The sequence below is a fragment of the Dama dama genome, chromosome 14, assembly GCF_033118175.1.
Source record: "Dama dama isolate Ldn47 chromosome 14, ASM3311817v1, whole genome shotgun sequence".
NCBI classification, from domain to species: domain Eukaryota; kingdom Metazoa; phylum Chordata; class Mammalia; order Artiodactyla; family Cervidae; genus Dama; species Dama dama.
In genome coordinates, this window is record NC_083694.1 from 145834 (window position 1) to 168801 (window position 22968).

Sequence of the window (22968 nt, forward strand, 5' to 3'; positions counted from 1 at the left end):
TTTGAGTCTCTCTTTGGCATTTGCCACATAATTGCTCTCTCCTTTAAACTCTTTCTCCCTTAGATTTGGGTATTCACACAGCTGCCTGATTTCCTCCTACTTTCTTATCATACCTAATTACTTATTTTTCAGAGCTATTTTCTTCTATTCACCATCAAATGTTGGTGGTTCTATATTAATTTTCACTCTTGCATAGACTTAACTACAGTACTTGCCAGGCATTGTCTTCAAGAACTTAACAAAATATTCTTTCATTTAATGGCATAACAACCCCATCATGTAGTTGGGGTGAGTGAAGCATAGGGAGAATAAGTAGCTTGCTCTGCCGCTTCCTACTATGTTATGCTAGCTCTGAGGTCTCCAGCACTCTCCCATTGGCCCTCTTGGCTCCAGACTTCATTTATTCTCATGAGAGAGTAATAGCATTGCCTGCCCTTTTCTTCATAAGATCTACACCCCAAACCTATATGTCTAGGTTTTAAGAGTGTTAACACTCTCGGTGTGAAGGCTTTGGCCACCCAATGTGAAGAACTAGGTCATTGGAAAAGACTCTGATGCTGATAAGATTGAAGGCAGGAAGAGAAGGGGATGACAGAGGATGAGATGGTTGGATGGCATCACCGACTCAATGGACATGAGTTTGAGCAAGCTTCAGGAGTTGGTGATGGACAGGGAAGCATGGTGTGCTGCAGTCCGTGGGATCTCAAAGAGTCGGACGTGACTGAGCAACTGATCTGAACTGAACAGCCTCGGCAGGGAGGCCAGAGGTCCCCATGCAGCAGGAAGAAATAGACTGCAAGTGGCAGACATTTTTCCCTTCTCTGTTGAAGACACCTGCTTCTGCCTGAACTTAAATTTCCTCAGACCTTGAGCTAACAAATGCGTTTTTCATATGGAAATGTTTTTCTTAAGCTATATTAATGAAACTATGTATTTGTTTTGAAATCTGCCTGTCTTCAAGTCAGTTCTGCCTAAGACTAACCTTTTGTTCCTTTTCTCAATCTTGTGCTGATAACGGCTGAACAAACCAGTATTCATGTCCATTGTTTTATGGCCAGGGACGGCACACTTTGTGCTATTCTATCGCAAAAACACACATTTTTTGGGGGATAGAGGGAGAGGGGCCTGGTGAAGCGCCCTCAGCCTTGAGATGTTCCTCTTATCTGATTAGCAGGTTCCTAACAGACATAAAACACCTTGCTAAAAACTAGCAAGCGGGCATTCTTTCTGCCCCCTTCTGATGTCTATGTCAGAAGATTTCTCTATCTCTTTTATACTTTAATAAAATTATGTTACACAGAAAGTTCAGAGTGGTCAAGACTTGTCTTTGGCCCTGGACCGAAATCCTCTCCTCTGGGGGTCATGAATCCCGGCATAGCACATGGCTCGCAGCCACGACCTTTCAGTTTGACCCCTCTCCTGGGCCCCACATTCCAACAGCACATTGGATACCAAAATCTGGATTTACCATGAGCATTACAAATGTAACAAAATACAAACTGAATCCTTTGTCTCCGTCTTAGACTTGCCTACCACACTGTCTTCCTGTCTTTTTACTTCTCTGGACCTTGGTTTCCTCATTTGTGTAATTAATGGGTTGAAGGAAATAACCTCCACAAATATCCTTATTTTAACAATTTTAATTATCTGAACCATGTCCCTGCACTGTCTCCAGGTTTTATATTCTCTCCCCCTTTAAGTTTTCTTTATCAATTCTATAAGTAATACTTGAGCATATTCTGTGGACCAAATACTGGGCAAGCACTAGTGGAAGAAAAGATCTTTGCCCTCAGAATGTGCACTGGAGAGAGGAATGTAAGTGAGGAAAGACGGCTCATACTCTTCCACAGGGTGGTCACTGTTGTCCCATCTGTCCACACAAAGGCCAGGAGGTGGGAGCATCATCACAGAATCAGCTGCCAAGCCGGAGGCCCACCAATCAGCTTGATGCCTGCTTCTCCCTCACTGATCACTCCGTCAGTCACTGAGTTCTGTGTCTTGACCTCCTAAATGTCAGTCTTATCTCTAAGTGTTGTCTATGTGGGTCTTTGTTTCATAATGGCTCAGCTCTGGTTGATTTGTTTTCCTTTCTTGATATTTCTTCCCCACTATTTACAGAGTAATCTTTCCAAAACCCAAGTCTGACCATGGCACTGCCTTATCTGAAAGCCTTCCGTGGTGCCTCACTGCTTGTAGGACAAGTGCTGCAGGTAGCAGACTTCTTCTGCAGCCTGCCCTATCCTCTCGCAGCCCCCTCCTGTTCGCGCTGCTCTCCAGGAGGGCCTTCAGCCCCGGGGTCCCTGCCTGTCTGTGCTGCTGCTCCCTTCTGCGTCTGTGTGCACACAGATTGTGCAGTTGCTCTGCCTCTTATCTGGGTGATCAATTTCTAGTGATTCTTGGAAGTTCAGCTCAGATAGTGCCCTTTTTGAGAAAAGTTCTCTGACCCCCACCTCCTTTGGAGTCATAAATTTCTTCTTATTGTGCCACTTCCATTCTTTAAATGCATTTCTGTTACTGCCAACGACATACACGTTGTAACTATTGCTTATTGTTTCCCAGCTAGAGCAGGCAATTCTCTCAGGTGTGAATGGTACCAGGTTAATCTCAGAACAGAGAGTGATGGATGGATACCAGCACATCATCAGCCCCTGGTAAAAGTGTGCTCACTGGATGATGGAGGGGTATGATTTGGAAAAGTCATAAAGGCAAACACTGGAGTATGTTAGGATATCCAGATAAGAGTCCAAGATCTAAAGTCACAAAACACAGTCAGTTTTGGCTTATGTCACTGGCGTCAGAAGTAAGAAAACAAAAAGCAGCTCCAGGATGTGAAGGAGAGATGACAATTACTCTCATGAATCTGAGCTCTTCTGCACTTCATGTCTCACCTTATTTCTGGAACAGAGGTGTGGGTTTGCCCCAAGAGACAGATAGGGTCCCGATGGACATGGCACTCTTCAGACACACATGCAAAGCAATATAAACCACTTTACCCTGGTGTTCCACCATTTGTCATTTAGGGCCTTGGTTGGGAAATTGGGAAATGGAATTCTGTTTACACAGTGAGATAGTTCTGTGGAGGCAGAAGGTTAACTGACTCAGGTTGAGTATATAATTATAGAAATAATCCTTCTGCAAATTGAGGGTGAAGCAGGGGCTTTATATGTGTCCAAAGGGATGAGCAAAGTTGCCAGGAGCCAACACATGAGACCCTACCCATGACAAGGTCATGAGGGAGAAAGCCTGACAGGCAAGGCAGATCAGGTTTTCAGGGATTCCCAAAAGCTGCCCCCGATGCTCACCTTAAAGATGATATCTGTCTTTCTGATGCCTGCTTCAATAGACTACTCCCTAATTTCTGTGGCACAGGCAGAAGGCCTTCCCCAATCTCTTCCCAAATAAGAATCAATTTAGAACTTTAATCAATAAGTTTCCCAGGTGGTGGTATTTTATGAGATTATCCAGGGTGAAAGGAGTGTTTTAATTTAAACTCCTTTGCTGGTAGTTTGTTTGCCAAATGCATTTATGCCCTTGGTACTAATATTCATGAGTGCTTACAATATCCTAATCATAGAATAGCATAAAGAACCTGATTATATAAAAGCCCTAATAGACATAGAGCCTTTTTGAGGGGTGAAGGAGTACTATTAGAAAACATAAGGGAAATTATTCTAAAGGTGGTTATTGGGCTAACATTTGCTTGCTGTGTTTTTGCTTTTATTTGTGTGTGTGTGTGTGTGTGTGTGTGTGTGTGTGTGTGTTTGCTTTTTTTTGTGTTTTTGCTTTTAGTGTGCTAAGGTTGTGTTATAGAAACCCTTGTTAATATAGTTAAAGATCTAGAGAAATAAGAGCTTAGCCCTAGTGTGGTAACAATGAGATGGCTGTTAATTGTCACCCAGGAGTGCTAGGCAGAGGCTGCCTCACCAAAGTCACAGAGTCGTTGTGGGGTAAACTTCTTAGATAAATTCAACTGACAACTTCTGCAGAAGGAATAATTTTTGTGTTAACATGGTCATACTTCTACTCTGTACTGTTGCCCTATGAGACTGTAGCTTTTCTGTTAAGATCACCACAGAAACAGAAAACAGGTTTACATTCACCTGACTTGCCTAAAATGTTAATAAGCCCCAAGGCCAGAAGATAATGTACAAGACCCTCATAAACAAAGAAGTATGCAGAAAACACCCTGGTTTCATGAAGAACAAACTAATATAATGTTAAACTATCTTCCCCTTAGAAATGTACTAACTTAGGGTATAAAAGCCATGGTAAAAAATAAAGCACGGCCAGACTCTGCACCCCCCGTCTGGTCACTCTCTCTCTCTTTCTCTCTCTCTTTCTCTCTCTCTCCCTCGCAGACTTGGCCCTATCAAGGCTGGTCTCACGCGTCTTCTCTTGCCGCCGCCGTTCATCCCGAGGGTACCCCCTGGATCCTGCCGAGGCTGGACTCTGGCACAAAGTCTTGATTTGTTTCCCTGCAGTTCTCATGTCCTGTCCTGGCCTCAGCCTAAAAAGGCACACACAAGCTCACGTAGGCTTCTGGTAAATGCCCTTAATGCCTTGAAAGCTATGGGCAATCTGAAAGTGATCCTTGGGTGAACAGGAAGGATTGTGCTTTAGCCTGCAATTATTTTTCATTTGTTCACTTGTATGGGCATCAAGCCAGGAAGACAGGCTGACTCCATCTGGAGAGAACTAAATCTTTTCGGTAAAGAATCTGCCTGCAATGCAGGAGACGTAAGAGACAAGGATTCTATCCCTGGGTCGGGAAGATCTCCTGGAGAAGGACACAGCAACCCACTCCAGTATTCTTTCCTGGAGAAACCCGTGGACAGAGGAGCCTGGTAGGCTGCAGTCCATGGGGTCGCAAAAAGTCGACGTGACTGAAGCGACATAGTATGCCCAGCCTTGTCTTCTCTGTATTATTGTAGCAGAGGTAGGGTGAGTCTTTGCTATGACACCAGTAGTGGACTGCTAAACCAATGCTCAGACATTAGAAAACTAAACTCAACAGCCTTCTCAGAAGATCAGCTTCTGCATTTCCCGGGTATTGTACAGTCACTCAAGTGATGAATGAAGTCCCAGCTCTATCCCCTGTCACTCTCCTTCCCAACCCCCAACTGCATACACTCACGCCCTTGCCTCTGGCCTCTACGGGGGCTACGCTATTGCAGTGTGTGAGCTGCTTCCCTTCACTTACATTTCTCTCCCCTGTGCGTGCTCATAGGGCAGGGAACTTACCTTAGTTCATCACACATTTCAGTGCTCAGCCCAGGTTTGACCTACAGAATACACTTGCAGAATTAATGAATGCATGAAGAAAGTTTAAAAAGGAGATAGAGCAAGAGTAAAACCTGAAGACAGTTCAGGGAACAGAAGTTTAAAGAATGTTAAGAAGAAAGAACGTTTATGGAAATTATTTAGTTCAACTTTTTAATTAAACAGATAAGGGTCATGATAAGGAGCGTCACTTATTTTTGTGAAGTGAGATTAAAATACACCTGTTACAACAGGAGTGCTATTAGGCTATTACATAGGTGGTCCTTGAGCAGGGGATATTTTACCTTCCAGGGAATGTCTAATAATGTCTCTTTTCGCTTTCATGACTGTTGGTAGGTGGTGCTACTGGCATCTACTGGGGAGAGGACAGAGATGCTGCTAAATATACTGTAATGAGCTGGGCTGCTCCCTCCCCAACACATCAGTGAGGAATCATCCAGTTCAGTATTCCAACAGTGCTGAGCTTGAGAGACCCATACTGAATGGGGCTACTGATGGCTTCAGTCAAATGTGATTGTTTCACCTTGTGCCCTCCTCTCCTTGCAACTCCTTAACAGTCATCTATGATTCAGAATCTGTAACACATAGTCTAGAGCGAACTCAGACGCTGATGTTCCAATGGTGATACAATAAATTGTGGTTTCTTTAGACTCCATTATTAACTTGACTCATTTGGATTAATTTTATAGTCTATATAGAACTGAAAGATTTCTGTATAAGATGATTGTTGGTTTCTAGTTCAGTAGTTAGTCCAATCATGTGATGTTAGTCCAGTCTTCTTCCTCTGCTGGAAAACAAGAGCAAATGATGGAAGACTGGGAATTAAAGGTTCCATTTTCAACATTAGAGGAAATTACCAACAGACATGGAGATATGCCCTCAGGACCATTTCTGTGGGTGCAAGGATTGGGTTGAATGAGATCTAAGGAATGTAGAATGACGGATGCCAACCTTTTATATAAACGTTGATATTTTTGTATATGTCAAGTTTTACAATAAGCTTATACTTCAGTGCTTTTGCCAACATCATATCTGCTTTGTTACTTTCAGCCCAATATGTAATAATTAACTGCTTATGTGTTTGCCTCTTCCTTATACTTTGAGTTCCTTGATGGCAAGAACTCTACATCTTATTTCCTGGCTTGGCATGGTGCCTGTGACTTATCAATTGCAGTTTCAGACAGTGAATTTTAAATCCATTGTAACTAGGCTCAGATACATCTTTACTAATCAAAATAGGAACTATTGCAATCAACATAGTTTTGCCAAAAATAAATATTTGTTTATTCCTGTAGCATAAAAATCTGTGCTTCAGAATTTGACAAACTCTTGGAAAGCATTTTCTGCCTCCTGCTGGCTGTGGAAGCATTTTCCCTGCAAAAACTTGTGAAGATGTTTGAAGAGGTGGTAGCTGGTCAGCAAGAACTCAGGTGAATATGATGGATGAGGCGAAACTTCACAGCCCAGTTCATTCATTTTGAAGCATTGGTTGTGCTACATGTGGTTAGGTGCTGTCATGGAGAAGAAATGGGCCCATTTTGTTGACCAATGCTGGCTGCAGGCATTACAGTTTTAGGTGCATCACATTGGTTTGCTGAGCATACATCTCAGATGCAATGGTTTTGCTGGGATTCAGAAAGCTGTAGTGGATCAGACGGACAGGAAACCACCAGAGTGACAGTGACTTTTGTGGTGCAAGTTTGGCTTTGGGAAATGCTTTGGAGCTTCTTTTCCATCTAACCACTGAGCTGGTTGTCATATAAAATCCACTTTTGGTCACATGCCACAATCTGATCGAGAAATTGTTCCTTGTTTTTGTGCAGAATAAGAGAAGATAACACTTCAAAATGACAATTTTTTTAATTTGTGGTTAGCTCATGAGGCTCCCACCTATTAAGCTTTTCCACCTTTCCAATTTGCTTCAAATGCCGAATGACCACAGAATGGTCGACACTGAGTTCTTTGGCAACTTATCGTATAGTTTTAAGAGGATCAGCTTCCATGATCACTCTCAGTTGGCTGTTATCCACCTTGGATGGTCAGCCACTACACTCCTCATCTTCAAGGCTCTTGACTCCTTTGCAAAACTTCTTGAACCACCACTGCACTGTATGTTGGTTAGCAATTCCTCAGCCAAATGGTTCGTTAATGTTGTGAATTGTCTCCACTGCTTTGTGACCCATTTTGAACTTGAATTAAAAAATTGCTTGAATTTGCTTTTTGTCTAACATCCTTTCTATAATCTAAAATAAATATAATATAAACAAGTACTAAGTCATTAGCAAAAAAGCATAAAATAAGAAATGTGCATTAAAATGATATAAAACATAACTACATTTATTTTAGAATGTTTTCCAATATCAAACATCAAAGTTCAACAGTGCAAATCCATGATTACTTTTTCACCACCCTAAATGGTACACATAAAATACGGGCTCCTGGTGCTAAATAGTTGCTCAGTCGCTCAGTCATGTCTGACTCTTTGTTACCCCCATGGACTGCAGCATGCTAGGCTTCCCTGTCCTTCACTATCTCCTGGAGTTTCCTCAATCAAACTCATGTCCATTGAGTCGATGATGCCATCGAACCATCTCATCCTCTGTTGTCCCCTTATCCTCCTGCCCTCAGTCTTTCCCAGAATTGGGAAAAGAGTTTTCCAATGAGTTGGCTCTTCACATCAAGGGGCCGAAGTATTGGAGCTTCATCTTCAGCGTCAGTCCTTCCAATGAATATTCAGGGTTGATTTCCTTTAGGATTGAATGGCTTGATCTCTTTGCCATCCAAGGGACTCACAAGGGTCTTATCCAGACACCACAGTTGGAAGGCATCAGTTCTTCAGTGCTCAGCCTTCATCGTGATTATTATAAGAATAATCTTGAAAAAAAAAAAAAAAAGAATAATCTTGAATCAGGCTTAGATTTACAGTCCAAATTAAACTGCCAGGCTCCTCTGTCCATGGGATTTTCCAGGCAAGAATACTGGAGAAGGTTGCCATTTCCTTCTCCAGGGGATCCCAGGAATTGCATCCAAGTCTCCTGCATTGCAGGCAGACTCCTGCATTGCAGGCGGATTTTTTACTGACTGGGCCAGGAGGGAAGCCCAAGAATAAGAATACAAGGTTTCAACTGTTAAGGTCAGTTGGTATACAAGGAAAGATAGGCTTAGTTTTGCTAAACCAAGACTAAGCACACTCAAAGTCAGAGCTAGACACCAAAGAATAAGCACTCTAATTTAGGGTCACAGGTAAGTTGAGAGTGGTATCTTTATCAGAAAGGGATAGAGAAATTTAAATAATCTATTCTTATTCATCCAGATGCAAAGATTAACTCCCAGTGCTCAATCTGCTTATTTCTCCAGAGGGTTCTGGTACTTCCAATAAATCACTAAATATTACTGCATACCTGCTATGTCAGAGACCAACGATATAGAAATGAACAAAAGAGAGACCTGTTCTTAATGAAAGTCTACACATAGTACTATATACCATATTTACAAATGTTATACTTGCTTGGAAAGGCTCCAAACCCTTTGCCCCCTTTCACTGACTTTGCTTCCTAGCTCAAAACCAGATCTGAAAGTGGAACTTTTTTTGATTCTTGAATATGATCTTTTCTATTCTCTGGAACTTAAAAAATAAACACTCATTAAATCTAATTGAAACTTTTTGTGCAAATATAGAATAATTGCTTGGAGATGTTTAAAATATTTGTTGGTACTTTGTTTAGCTGGTTTTGTTTTGCTTTAGGGGATGCTATAGGATTGTAAAATGTATTTTTAACTGATTGCACTCTCAAATAATGTTTATAGTACAACCCAGGATATTTTATTTTCTCCCTCTGTCCTCTGTCCTATTTTTATGATATACTTTATTTCTACATATATATATATTTAGGCTTTACAGTACATTGCTATTAGTTTTATCCCCAGATATCTATTGTTTTAAAAATATTGCTTAATTACAAAAATATCTTGTATCAATATATTTATCTCTATATTTATCATTTCTGGTATTCTTCCTTCCTTTTGTATATCTAATTTTCTATGTACTATAGCTTTCTTTTTTCTCATATAATTTCCTTTAACATTTTCTCATAGCAAAGATCTGCTAGTTAGTACTTCTTTCAGTTTTGCTTGTCTAATAATGTCTTTATCTGGCCTTCATTTTTGGAAGTTATTTTCACTGCATGTTAAATTCCAGGTTGATCTTTTAAAATATTTTGGTGATATGCTGTCCTCTGCCCAGGAGTCTGCTATCATCTTATCTTTTTGTCTTGAACACAATGTGTCATTTTTCTCTGGTACTTTTAAGAGTTTCAATTTATTGCTGATGTTCTGCAGTGTGATTATAATGTCTGTAGGTGTAGTTTGCTTTAAGTTTCTTCCAACTGGGGTTTAGCGACCTATCTGGGGTTTACTGACCTGCTTAGATTTATGTGCTGTATTAAAGTTGTTACTAAATTTGGGAAACTTCTGACCTTTATTTCTTTACCTTTATTTTCCCTCCCCCCATCTCTTTTATCATTCTGGAACTCCAGTTACATATTTTAGATCATTTGATGTGTGTGTGTGTGTGTGTGTGTGTGTGTGTGTGTGTGTGTGTGTTTGCTAAGTTGCTTCAGTCCTGTTCAAATCTTTGCGACCCCACGGCCCACAGCCTGCCAGGTTCCTCTGTCTATGGGACTCTCCAGGCAAGAATACTAAACTGGGTTGCCATGCCCTCCTCCAGGGGATCTTCCCAGCCCAGGGATGGAACCCATGTCTGTTATGTCTCCTGCAATAGCAAACAGGCTCTTTACCACTAGCGCCTCAGGGGTGGGATTGCTTGATGTTTCCTCAAAGTCACTACAGCTCTGCTCAATTTGTTCCTGTGTTATTTTTCTTCTTTGCCTCACTTGGATAGTACCTATTGCCGTGTCTTCAAGAAAGGAGTCCTGATTTCTTTTTGTGCAGTATTTTTGTTGTTGTTGTTGTTGTTATTAACCTCCAACATGTATTTTTCACTTCACACATTATATTTTTCACCTCACACGTTGTATTTTTCACCTCTAGAGATACCATTTGGGTTTTTTTTTTTTTTTTTTAGGTCTTCTATTACTTTTGTCATGCTTATGTTTCCCTCTACATTTTTTGGAGCATATGTAGATTTGCTGATAGGTGTTTTAGTTTTTCTTTGTATCATCTCTTTTGTTTTTGGCCAAAAATAATCTCTTCATTTTTCTTCTGGTTATAGGTCTTATTTTCTTGCTTCTTAGTTTTTCTGATAATTTTTTTTTTTTTTTTGTATACTGGACATTTTAGATTTTATTCTTCAGGATATTAGATTTTAATGCTTTTCTTTCATTTTAAAATTTTGTTCTGACATACAGTTTAGTTGCTTTGAATCAATTTAATTGATTGACCTTTTGAAGTTTGCTTTTAAGTTTGATTAATATTGATCTGGATCTGGCTTTAGCTTAGGACTAATATAACCCCACTGCTAAGGTTACACCATGGGGGGAATACAGAAAGATTATATAAGCAGTTATATAGGTTTTCAATGTTTCCAGTTATTATCACCATGCAGCAAGTTACCCCCAAGCTTAGAAGCTTCAAATAACCATTTTTTATAATGTTCACAAATTTTGTACATCCAAGACACAAAAAAGGGGCATAGTAAAAACAACGGCCTCTGTTTTACTATGTCTGGGATCTCATGGGAAGACTTGGCAGTTTGGGGCTAGTTACCATGGGGCATCTTTACTCTCAAGTCTGGTGGTGGACACAGATGTCAGTTGGAATCTTTTCAAGTGTCCTGTGCTTCTTCATTGGTAGTTTCCCGGTGTCTGGAAACGTCCTCTATTAAGACTCCCTTCCCGGGACGGATCTCCATCCTTAGCTCTTTTGTCTCACTTTTTATCTTTTATATTTTGTCCTACCTCCTTTCGAAGACAATGGGCTGCTTTTCTGGGCGCCTGATGACCTCAGCTAGCGATCAGAAGTTGTTTTGTGAAGTTTGCTCTGCGTTCAGTTATTCTTTTGATGAATTTGTAGGAGAGAAAGTGGTCTCCCTGTCCTACTCCTCCGCCATCTTGGCTCCTCCCCCTCCAAACAATTTTTTATAAAGAGTTTACATAGTCGTTTCCAAGTTGTACAGAGATGGAAACAGGAAAGACTTTGTAACATTATAGTGACTGCTCCTTTATTAAGTGACCAGTGCTGAGGTCATTTGTTTTGCATGCTAGTGAGGAATAAAGCTGGGTTTCACGGATATGCTTTTGTTTCCTGCCTCTTCATCCTTTCCTCTGTCCCTACAGCTTTTTCTCTTTAGTACTTTCTCCAAATTATGCTTTCCTCCAGAATCTGCTGCCCCTCATCCTAGAATCAATTCTCAACCTCAACAAGCTCTTCTTTGTGTCTTGATCATTTAATGATACTAGACACAGACTATCAGTGATTTTTCTTCTCTGTCCAAATACTGCTATTTCACAAAGGGAGATGATTACATTTGCAGGCTACTAATTTATGGATGAATGAGAACTCAGTTTTAGCCCTTTGGATAGGCCTAGATGGTGAAGGCAGAAATGATTGTGGAGATTGTGATGGAAGTGTGTGTCTGTGTTTGTGTGACATTAAAGGTAGTTTTCTCCTAGAGGTTTCCTAAAACTTTTCACAAGCTCAGTGATGGATTTCCTTTTCACCTGTTCCCATCTGACCCTTATAAGAGGTATATATTCCTATTCTTAACATACCATTAAATAATTTTTTAAAATGAACTAGTGACCCTTGCCTTTTAATATTGAAAGTCTCATTCCTTATCTTGAGCTATCTTGTTTAGCTTTCTGCATTAATTGATAGTGAATGATACCATTCACTTCTTTTTTTATGTCTTTTTTTTAGTTACTTTTTAATGAACAGTTTTCTCCCACCTAAGAGGAGGGGTGAACAATGAAAATTTTGCACATCTTACTGTGTATGGCCTAGAAATTCTCACCTCTGCAGAGAACACTCAATTTTGTGATCTGTATATTGAAATTAAGAGAAACACCATGGAAGTTATTTGTTGACCCAAAGCTCAGGCTTATTAAAATAAGCAAAAGTTTGAGAAAGAAAGAAATTGAACTTGGCTTCTGCCTGTTCTTGGTGCAAGAGCTAGACAAAATGAAAGCCAGAACTTATAGGCGTAAACTTCTTAAACATCACAGAGAAGAAATGATGAAGAGACAAAGCTGGGAGTTTCCAATTCCGGTTCTTCCCACTCCCAACTCAGACAAAGAATCACTAAAGTGATTGTGTATTTTTTAAAAAAACATATCCTTTTGCTTTCTTTTCTCATCTGAATCTTAAGAATTCAGACACTTTCCCTTCAAAATCTTAGACAGCAGACATGTCTATTTAATTATAATCCAATACTCAGTGTGGCAGAGAGATATATTTATTAACCCAAACCCATTTACCAGTTCATCTTTAAATATTCCCAAGTTTTAGATGGATACATGATTTACCTGACTACAGATTCCATTTCCGAGCTAGATGTATCCATGAGATTAAATTCTTTCTAATTGGATGTCACTGAAAGTGATGGGTGCCAGTTCCTGGCTGTATCGTTAAAGAGAATAAGCAAGTTGTCCTCAACTCTTCCCTTCTTATAAGATAAATTTATGAGATCTATACAAAATACCCTAGAGCCAAAAACAAAATTCATGTTTGGAACTGTTTCTTTGACTTACTTTTCACTGCTTTTGCTATTATTATCATCCATAATGGCCTGCCTCTGAGAATCTTACCCCTCTGCCTGTCAAACTAAAATGGCTTTGTTCAGGACACTGTCCACCTGTGGATGGCAGAAAGGAAGAAACTGATATATCACCTGCCTGAGGCTTTCCATTAAAGGAGATATCTGCAAGATTAATGGCCTTTTAACTTTGTATCTTCAACTCTGCCCATCTCTGTTTTACAAATGAACTTGGCATCCAGATCCGGATAAGATGTTTATTTTGAGACATTAGTCTGCTATCTTTTTGGTCAACCAGCTTTCCAAATAAAGTAAGATTCCTTGCCTCAGCACCTCGTCTCTTGGATTTATTGGCCTGTTGTGTGATGAGCAGAGCAATTTTGGACTCAGTAACAATTATACCTATTTAAACCACCCTGTTTTGGAATCTCGTTTTAAAAGCAGGTTAAATTGTATTTTAATTCATTTATAAGGTAGTTACTACCATTGCAAACACCTAAAATGTGAAGGCATTGGCTAGGTGATTGGGCAGGGAACAATGAAAACATATGTATTGTGACTGAAAAGCATATGATCCTTATATAAATAAGAGCAAAATATTTGTTAAAACTGTCATCTATGATACCTTGGAAGGATGATCATGTTCTTACTCAGCCTTCAGTTATAGAAAAAGTCATTGGAAAATATAGCAATTTATTGGATTTCTTTTCTGTCTTTCTTTCTTTCTTTCTTTCTTTTTGCCTTTTGCCTTTTCAATTAAAATTCTTCAACAGAGAGCTCAGACAAAAATTAGCAGTTTTTCAAGCAAAAGGAAAAGATACATGCTCTTCCTGGAACCAAAAATTTAAGTGGCTGTTGCCTTCCCACCCAAGCTATTGTTTCAGATGACTTTAAGATAGGCACCACTGAACAAAGTGAGAGAAGGATGGGGAAAGCACAAAGACCAATGAATATGATGCGAGTCAACAGACTTAAGAATGTGGTCTAGGGAAGCACTTGAATTATGGTTATTTACATTTTTCTTTTTTTTTTCCATTTATTTTTATTAGTTGGAGGCTAATTACTGATCCCCCCTCCCGCCTCCATCCCATCCCTCTGGGTCTTCCCAGTGCACCAGCCCTGAGCACTTGTCTCATGCATCCAACCTGGGTTGGTGATCTGTTTCACCCTTGATAGTATACTTGTTTCGATGCTATTCTCTCAGAACATCCCACCCTCACCTTCTCTCACAGAGTCTAAAAGTCTGTTCTGTACATCTGTGTCTCTTTTTCTGTTTTGCATATAGGGTTATTGTTACCATCTTTTTAAATTCCATATATATGCGTTAGTATACTGTATTGGTCTTTATCTTTTCGGCTTACTTCATTTTTCTGAACAGGAGCTAATAACCTAAAAGCCTATAAAGGTTTTGAAGAGATTATATTACTGAAGGAAACAAATATATTGTTTATTAAGGGCTGAGACTATTCAACTCCAAAGCATCACTTAGTGTCCCAAACCTGTACCATCAGAAAGTGAGTTGTGGGACTTACCTGGTGGTCCAGCTATTGTGACTGCATGCTCCCAACACAAAGAACCTGGGTTCAATCCCTAGTGAGGATCCCACATGCCACAATGAAGATCTTGCATGTAGCAACAAAGATCTCATGTGCCACAACTAAGAACCAGTACAGCCAAATAAATAAATGAAAATTAAAAAGAAGTTTTAAAAAAAAAAAAAAAAAAGAACGTGAATAGTGAAATTTGAGAAATGCCTACAGGAGGCATATTATTCCAGGCCTACTTTAGATGTAGCCGGGGAGTACAGTGGAGAAGAGGGTTCCACAGATTATAGAAGCATGGTCTAAGCAAAACACCTAGTGTCTTAATTTACAAACACTAAATTTGTGGTGTTGCAAATTTCATGCTCATTTGTAGCATGAAAGGTCTACTCTAGTGCAAAAAGCCAATAGTGGATCTCTGATTGTTCCTATTCCCAGTTCCTGCTCATAGATCAGAGATTTCATACCTTGAAAGGCAACACCAGAAAATGGGGCTCCCACCCTCTTATATCTCCAATTGGAATGGTGTGGTATTACTCTTCAAAAGGGAAGCCACTACCATACCTTTGTTTCCCCCTCCTATACCATAACACAGCATATGTCCAAGGAGAAAGATAAGGTAAGAGGATTTGGCAGCGTTGCCACATGAGCTTTATCTTCTTTAGAACAGAGCGTGGAAGAATTCGTGGAGCAAAGAGGAGGCCAACAGCTTCATGAAGCTAGTAGCGAAAAATGGCAGACCAACAATTTTAGCAGAGAGAAAAAGAGAAAAAAATTGCTAACGAGCCATGCATAGCTCACATTCATCTCTGGGACTGGGGTGTTCTATAAGGTTGAATGTGTGCAATAAGTGTACCCACATAGGAGCAACTAGGGTGAATCATTGAGAACCTGTCCTTTAAAGAACACACAGATAAGCCTTCCTAACTCAAGGAGCTTAAACATGACTTCTGACCAATCACTGGCTGAAAATGAAACTATGCTAACTCACAGTGATTTCTAGGAGGCCAGGCTTAAAATATAAAAGAAGAGAAAAAACCTGAGAAGTGAAGTCAGATGTTGCACACTACAAGGGAAAAAGACTTCATATTATTAGTTCATGCAAGCCACAAGCCAATAAATCAACAAAAAACCCAGCAACATTAATAAGCCTTGTAATGGGAGAAGGAAACTAATCAGAATCCAGACTTACTACAGTATAATCCCTTAAATGTCAAGTTTTCAACAAGAAATCATGAGACATTTGGAGAAACAAGATAGTATAATCTTTGAATGGGAAATAATAGTAGGCAATAAAACTACCTTTAAGGTGACCCAAATGTTAGACATAGCAGACAAAGACTTCAGTGCAGCAATAATAAACGCATTTGAAATGCATGATTTCAAACCATGATTTGAAATCAAATGCATGCTTAAAGAATTAAAGCTAAGTATGGTAATTCCAAAGAATAGCCAGGAGAGATAAGAAAGCCTTCCTCAGTGACCAATGAAAAGAAATAGAGGAAAACAACAGAATGGGAAAGAATAGAGATCTCTTCAAGAAAATTAGAGATAACAAGGGAACATTTCACACAAAGATGGGTTCGATAAAGGACAGAAATGGTATGGAACTAACAGAAGCAGAAGATATTAAGAAGAGGTGGCAAGAATACACAGAAGAACTGTACAAAAAAAGATCTTCATGACCTGGATAATCACAATGGTGTGATCACTCACCTGGAGCCAGACATCCTGGAATGTGAAGTCAGGTGGGCCTTAGAAAGCATCACTACGAACAAAGCTAGTGGAGGTGATGGAATTCCAGTTGAGCTATTTCAAATCCTGAAAGATGATGCTGTGGAAGTGCTGCACTCAATATGCCAGCAAATTTGGAAAACTCAGCAGTGGCCACAGGACTGGAAAAGGACAGTTTTCATTCCAATCCCAAAGAAAGGCAATCTCAAAGAATGCTCAAACTACCACACAATTGCATTCATCTCACATGCTAGTAAAGTAATGCTCAAAATTCTCCAAGCCAGGCTTCAGCAATACGTGAACCATGAGCTTCCAGATGTTCAAGCTGGTTTTAGAAAAGGCAGAGGAACCAGAGATCAAATTGCCAACATCCACTGGATCATCAAAAAAGCAAGAGAGTTCCAGAAAAACATCTATTTCTGCTTTATTGACTACGCCAAAGCCTTGGACTGTGTGGATCACAATAAACTGTGGAAAATTCTGAAAGAGATAGGAATACCAGACCACCTGACCTGCCTCTTCAGAAACCTGTATGCAGGTCAGGAAGCAACAGTTAGAACTGGACATGGAACAACAGACTGGTTCCAAATAGAGAAAACAGTACATCAAGGCTGTATATCGTCACCCTGCTTATTTAACTTATATGCAGAGTACATCATGAGAAATGCTGGGCTGGAAGAAGCAGAAGCTGGAATCAAGATTGCGGGGAGAAATATCAATAACCTCAGATATGCAGATGACACCACCCTTATGTGATTGCCGCCATGAAATTAAAAGACGCTTACTCCTTGGAAGGAAAGTTATGACCAACCTAGATAGCATATTAAAAAGCAGCAAGGGAAGACTGACTCATCACAACAAGCGGACACCAATAAGATTATGTTTCACCAGAACAAGCTTATTTTTCATCAGATATAATCAAGGGTGAAGGCAATGAGATAATATATTCAAAGTGCTTAAATTTAAAAAAAAAAAAAAAAGTCCACCAAGAATCCTATGTTCAGCAAAACTATGTTTCAAAACTGAAAGTGAAATAAAGACATTCTCAAATAAGGACTGACAAAATTGCTAGCAGGCAAATTATTTTATAAGAAATACTAAAGAATATTCTTCAAACTAAAAGGACATGATACCAGATAGTGTTCTGAATCTAAATGAAAAAAAAATAAAAAATGCCTCTATAGGAAATTATGTGAAAATAATAAAAGACAATATTAAAAAAAGAAGTGGAGAGAATAATACTATAATAGGGCAAGGAAGTGACATTGATTATAACTTGAATCCACAAGAAGAATGAAGAGCACTAGAAATGGTAAATAAGGAGGTCAGAATAAAAACTTTAGAAAAATATCTTTCCTTCTCTTAGTTTCTTCAAAGACATAAGATTATGTTAAACAACAATTACAGCATTGTATTGTTGGGTTTGGAACACATATAGACATATATGGCAGTAACAGCATAAAGAAGGGAATAGGGAATGGAGTTATAGTAGCATAAGTTTTCTAAATTTCAGTCTAATTAAGTAAGCATAAAATCTGAAGTTGGATGTACCTTTCCCTTTCTCCCTTTCTTTTCACTTCTCTTCTTTTCGTCAGCTATTTGTATAGCCTCCTCTGATAACCCCTTTGCCTTCTTGCTTTTCTTTTTCTTTGGGATGGTTTTGTTCACTGCCTCCTGTATGGTATTACGAACCTCCATTGACAGCTCTTCAGGCATACTGTTAACTAGATCTTATCCCCTGAATCCATTTGCCACAGCCACTGCATATTCATAGGGAGTTTCATTTAAGTTATACCTGGCTGGCCATGTGGTTTTCCCCATTCTCTTTAATTTAAGCCTGAATTTTGCTATGAGAAGCTGATGATCTGAGCCACAGTTATCTCCAGGTCTTGTTTTTGCTGACTATATAGTTTCTCCACCTCCAGCTACAAGGAATGTATTCAATTGGATTCCAATATTGATCATTTGGTGATGTGTATGTGTAAAGTCATTTCTTGTGTTGTTGAAGAAGGGTGTTTGCTATGACCAGTGCATTCTCTTGGCAGAATTCAATTAGCCTCTGCCATGCTTCATTTTCTTCTCCAAATCATAGGGAGAAAGGGAAAAGTACATCCAACTAAATGCAGAGTTCCATAGAATAGCAAGGAGAGACAAGAAGGCCTTCTTCAATGAATAGTGCATAAAAATAGAGGAAAACAGCAGAAAAGGAAAGACTAGATATCTCTTCAGGAAAGTTGGAAATATCAATGGAACATTTCAACCAAAGATGGCACAATAAAGGACAGAAACAGTAGAGATCCAGTAGACACTGAAGAGACCAAGAAGAGATGGAAAGAATACACGGAAGAACTGTACAAATAAAGATCTTAATGAACCAGATAACTAAGATAGGTGGGAGACCAGAAAATTACTAGAGCTAATCAATGAATATAGTGAAGTTGCAGGAGATAAAATTAACACACAGAAATCCATTGCATTCCTATACACTAACAATGAGATAACAGAAAGAGAAATTAAGGGAACAATTCCATTCACTATAGCAATGAAAAGAATAAAATACTTAGGAATAAATCTACCTAAAGAAACAAAATATCTATATATAGAAAACTGATGAAAGAAATCAAAGATGACATAAAGAGATGGGCATGATTGGGTGCCTTCCTGGGCTCAGCTCTTCAAAGGGGTCTTTCCTCTCAAAGTAGGCCCCAAGCCCTACTGGGGAAGGGCTTTGCCCTTCTTACTTCCACACTGCCAATGGGTGGAACAAAGCTGGCTCTGTGAGAGGTACGAAAAGTGCAATTGGGTGGATGTTCAAGCTCTTGCCAATCCGAACCACTTGAGGGCCCACTCGAATCAATTGCCCTGGGGCACCTAGGTCGGGTATGCAGGTTAACAGACAGGGTGTGTTTCCATCAAAGCCCAGAAATTTCCAGAGAGACCCTGGCTCACTAGACCTCTCCAACAGAGTAAAAGGGACAAAAGAGATGTGTGCACGTGGCTGTAACATTCTTTTTCAGACTGGGGCTACTCCCTATTACCCCAAGCTCAGGGATAACTGCCCTTAAGAAAGGAACTCAAAGAAGCGCTTTTCCAGGAGCCTGGAACAGGAAATTCTCAGGATGCAGGAAGAGCGAGCCTCCTTCGGGGAAGAAGAGACAGCAAGCCGCCGTGTGTTTGCCAGCCTCTATTTGCAGCAAGAAGTTTGCTGATACAGTGGGAGACCTCCAGCTAGAAGCGCTATTCCAGGAGCCAGGGACAGGAAATTCGCAGGATGCGGGAAATGCGAGCCTCCTTCAGGGAAGAAGAGACAGCAAGCTGTGGTGTGCTTGCCAGCCTCTATTTGAAGCCAGAGGTATGCTGATACAACGGGAGAACGCCAGCTCTGCTCAGCGCCCAAATTTCAAGTGAGAGGGTCGTGAAAATCCCGTTTCCTTTGCAATCCTAGCACAGATCTTGCCGGCTGAGAGCAGTACTGCCAATGAGGAAGAAAGCAGCAGGAGTGTGTTTGGCATGAGTGGGTGCCCTCCTGGGCTCTGCTCTTCAAAGGGGCCTTTCCTCTTGAAGTAGGCCCCTAGTCCCACTGGGTAAGGGCTTTGCCCCTCTTCCTTCCACACTGCCAATGGGTGAAACAAAGCTGGCTCTGTGAGAGGTATGTAAAGAGCAATTGGGTAGATGTTCAAGTTCTTGCTAATTTGAACCACTTGAGGGCCCACTCAAGAGAATCAGTCGCCCTGGGTCCCCTAGGTCGGGTATGCAGGTTAACAGACAGGCTGTGTTCCCATCAAAGCCCAGAAATTTCCAGACCTAGGGGCTACAGGGCACAGGGGCTACATGACACCCCTTTTGCTCTCCTGGGCCCTAAAGGCCGCATACCAGCAGGAGCTTGAAAATCTATCCAATTGCACCCTTTGGACGTCTTGCAGAGCTAGCTTTGCTCCACCCTTTGGCAGTGTGGAAAGAAGAGGTCTAAAGCCCCTCCCCAAAGGGAATTGGGCCCTCTTTCAAGAGGAAAGGCCCCACTGAGGAGCTGAGCCTAGCAAGGCACCCAGTCATGCCAAAAACTCTCCTGCTGCTTGCTTCTACATGGGCAGTACTGCTATCAGCTAGGAATGTTGTTGCAAGGATCACAAAGGGAAGGGGAGATACATGGCCCTGCCCCTGGAACTTCGTCCTCTGAGCAGAACTGGAGTTCCCTCTTGTATCAGCGAACTTCTTGCTTCAAATAGAGGCTGGCAAACACACAGCAGCTTGCTGTTTCTTCTTCCCCAAAGAAGGCTCGCTTTTCATGCATCCTGCAAATTTCCTGTCCCAGCCTCCTCGAAAAGTGCATCTTAGATTTCCTTTCTAGGGTCAGTTATTCCTGAGCCTGGAGAAATAGGGAGTAGCCCCACTCTCAAAAGGAAAGGTACAGCCACTCAACACATCTCTTGCGTCCCCTTTACGCTGTAGGAGAGGTCTAGTGAGCCAAGGTCACGTACAGACCTCCAGTTCGGCCCTGAGGACTGAAGTTCCAGAGGCAAGGCCATGTATCTCCCCTTCCCTTGAGATCCTTGCAACACATTTCTAGCTGATAGCTGTACTGCCCATGAAGAAGCAAGCAGCAGGAGAGTTTTTGGCATGACTGGGTGCCTTCCTGGGTGCAGCTCTTCAAAGGGGCCTTTCCTCTCCAAGTAGGCACCAAGTCCCTCTGGGGAGGGGCTTTGGCCTTCTTCCTTCCACATTGCCAATTGGTGGAAGAAAGCTGGCTCTGTGAGAGGTACGAAAAGAGAAACTGGGTGTATTTTCAAGCTCTTGCTAGTCTGAACCACTTCTGGGCCCACTTGAGAAATCAATCACCCCGGGGCCCCTAGGTCGGGTATGCTGGTTAACAGAGTGTGTTCCCATCAAAGCCCGGAATTTTCCAGGGAGATCTTGGCTCATTATAGCTCTCCTACAGAGCAAAGGGGACGCAAGAGATGTGTGCACGTGGCTGTATCTTTCCTTTTGAGAGTGGGGCTACTCACTATTACCCCAGGCTCAGGGATAACTGCCCTTAAGAAAGGAACTCTAAAAAGCGCTTTTCTAGGAGGCTGGGACAGGAAATTCACAGGATGCAGGAAAAGTGAGCCTCCTTCAGGGAAGAAGAGACAGCAAGCCACAGTGTGTTTGCCAGCCTCTGTTTGAAGCAAGAGGTTCGCTGATTCAACGGGAGCCCTCCAGTTGTGCTCAGAGGACCGAAGTTCCTGAGGCTGGGCCGTGTATCTCCCATTCCCTTAGCGATCCTTGGAAAGACGTTCCAAGCTGAGATCAGTACTGCCAATGAAGAAGCAAGTAGCGGGAATGTGTATGGCATGACTGGGTGCCTTCCTGGGCTCAGCTCTTCAAAGGGGCCTTTCCTCTCTATGTAGGCCACAAGTCCCTCTGGGGAGCGGCTTTGCCCCTCTTCCTTGCACACTGCCAGTGGGTGGAGCAAATCTAGCTCTGTCAGACGTCCAAAAAGAGCAACTGGATGGATACTCAAGCTCTTGCTAGTCTGCAGTGCTTCAGGGCCCACTTGAGCAACACGGGCGCCCTGTAGCCCCTAGGTCTGGTATGCAGTTTCACACACTGGGTGTTTTCCCACTAAAGCCAACAATTTTCCTGACAGAGTTGGGCTCACTAGAGCTCTCCAACAGAGCAAAGTGTACACAAGAGATGTGTGGAGGTGGCTCTACCTTTCCTTGCAGTCCAAGGGACTCTCAAGAGTCTTCTCCAACACCACAGTTCAAAAGCATCAATATTTCGGTGCTCAGCTTTCTTCATAGTCCAACTCTCACATCCATACACAACCACTGGAGAAATCATAGCCTTGACTACAGGGATCTTTGTTGGCAAAGTAATGTCTCTGCTTTTTAATATGCTATCTAGGTTGGCCATAACTTTCCTTCCAAGGAGTAAGCATCTTCTAATTTCATGCTTGCAATCACCATCTGCAGTGATTTTGGAGCTCCACAAAATAAATCTGACACTGTTTCCATTGTCTCCCCATCTATTTGCCATGAAGTGATGGGACCAGATGCCATGATCTTAGTTTTCTGAATGTTGAGCTTTAAGCCAACTTTTTCACTCTCTTTCACTTTCATCGAGAGCCTGCTTAGTTCCTCTTCCGTTTCTGCCATAAGGGTGGTGTCATCTGCATATCTGAGGTTATTGATATTTCTCCCTGCAATCTTGATTCCAGCTTGTGCTTCCTCCAGTCCAGCATTTCTCATGATGTACTCTGCATAGAAGTTAAATAAGCAGGGTGACAATATACAGCCTTGATGTACTCCTTTCCCGCTTTGGAACCAGTCTGTTGTTCCATGTCCAGTTCTAACTGTTACTTCTTGACCTGCATACAGATTTCTTAGGAGGCAGGTCAGGTGGGCTAGTATTCCCATCTCTTTCAGAATTTTCCACAGTTTGTTGTGATCCACACAGTCCAAGGCTTTGGCATAGTCAATAAAGCAGAAGTAGATATTTTTCTGGAACTCTCTTGCTTTTTCGATGATCCAGTGGATGTTGGCAATTTGAACTCTGGTTCCTCTGCCTTTTCTAAAACCAGCTTGAACATCTGGAAGTTCATGGTTCACGTACTGTTGAAGCCTTGCTTGGAGAACTGTGAGCATTACTTTGCCAGTGAGATGAGTGCAACTGTGCGGTAAACCAGGCAAATCAACTGGAATGGAAAAGGGAGCCCAGTGA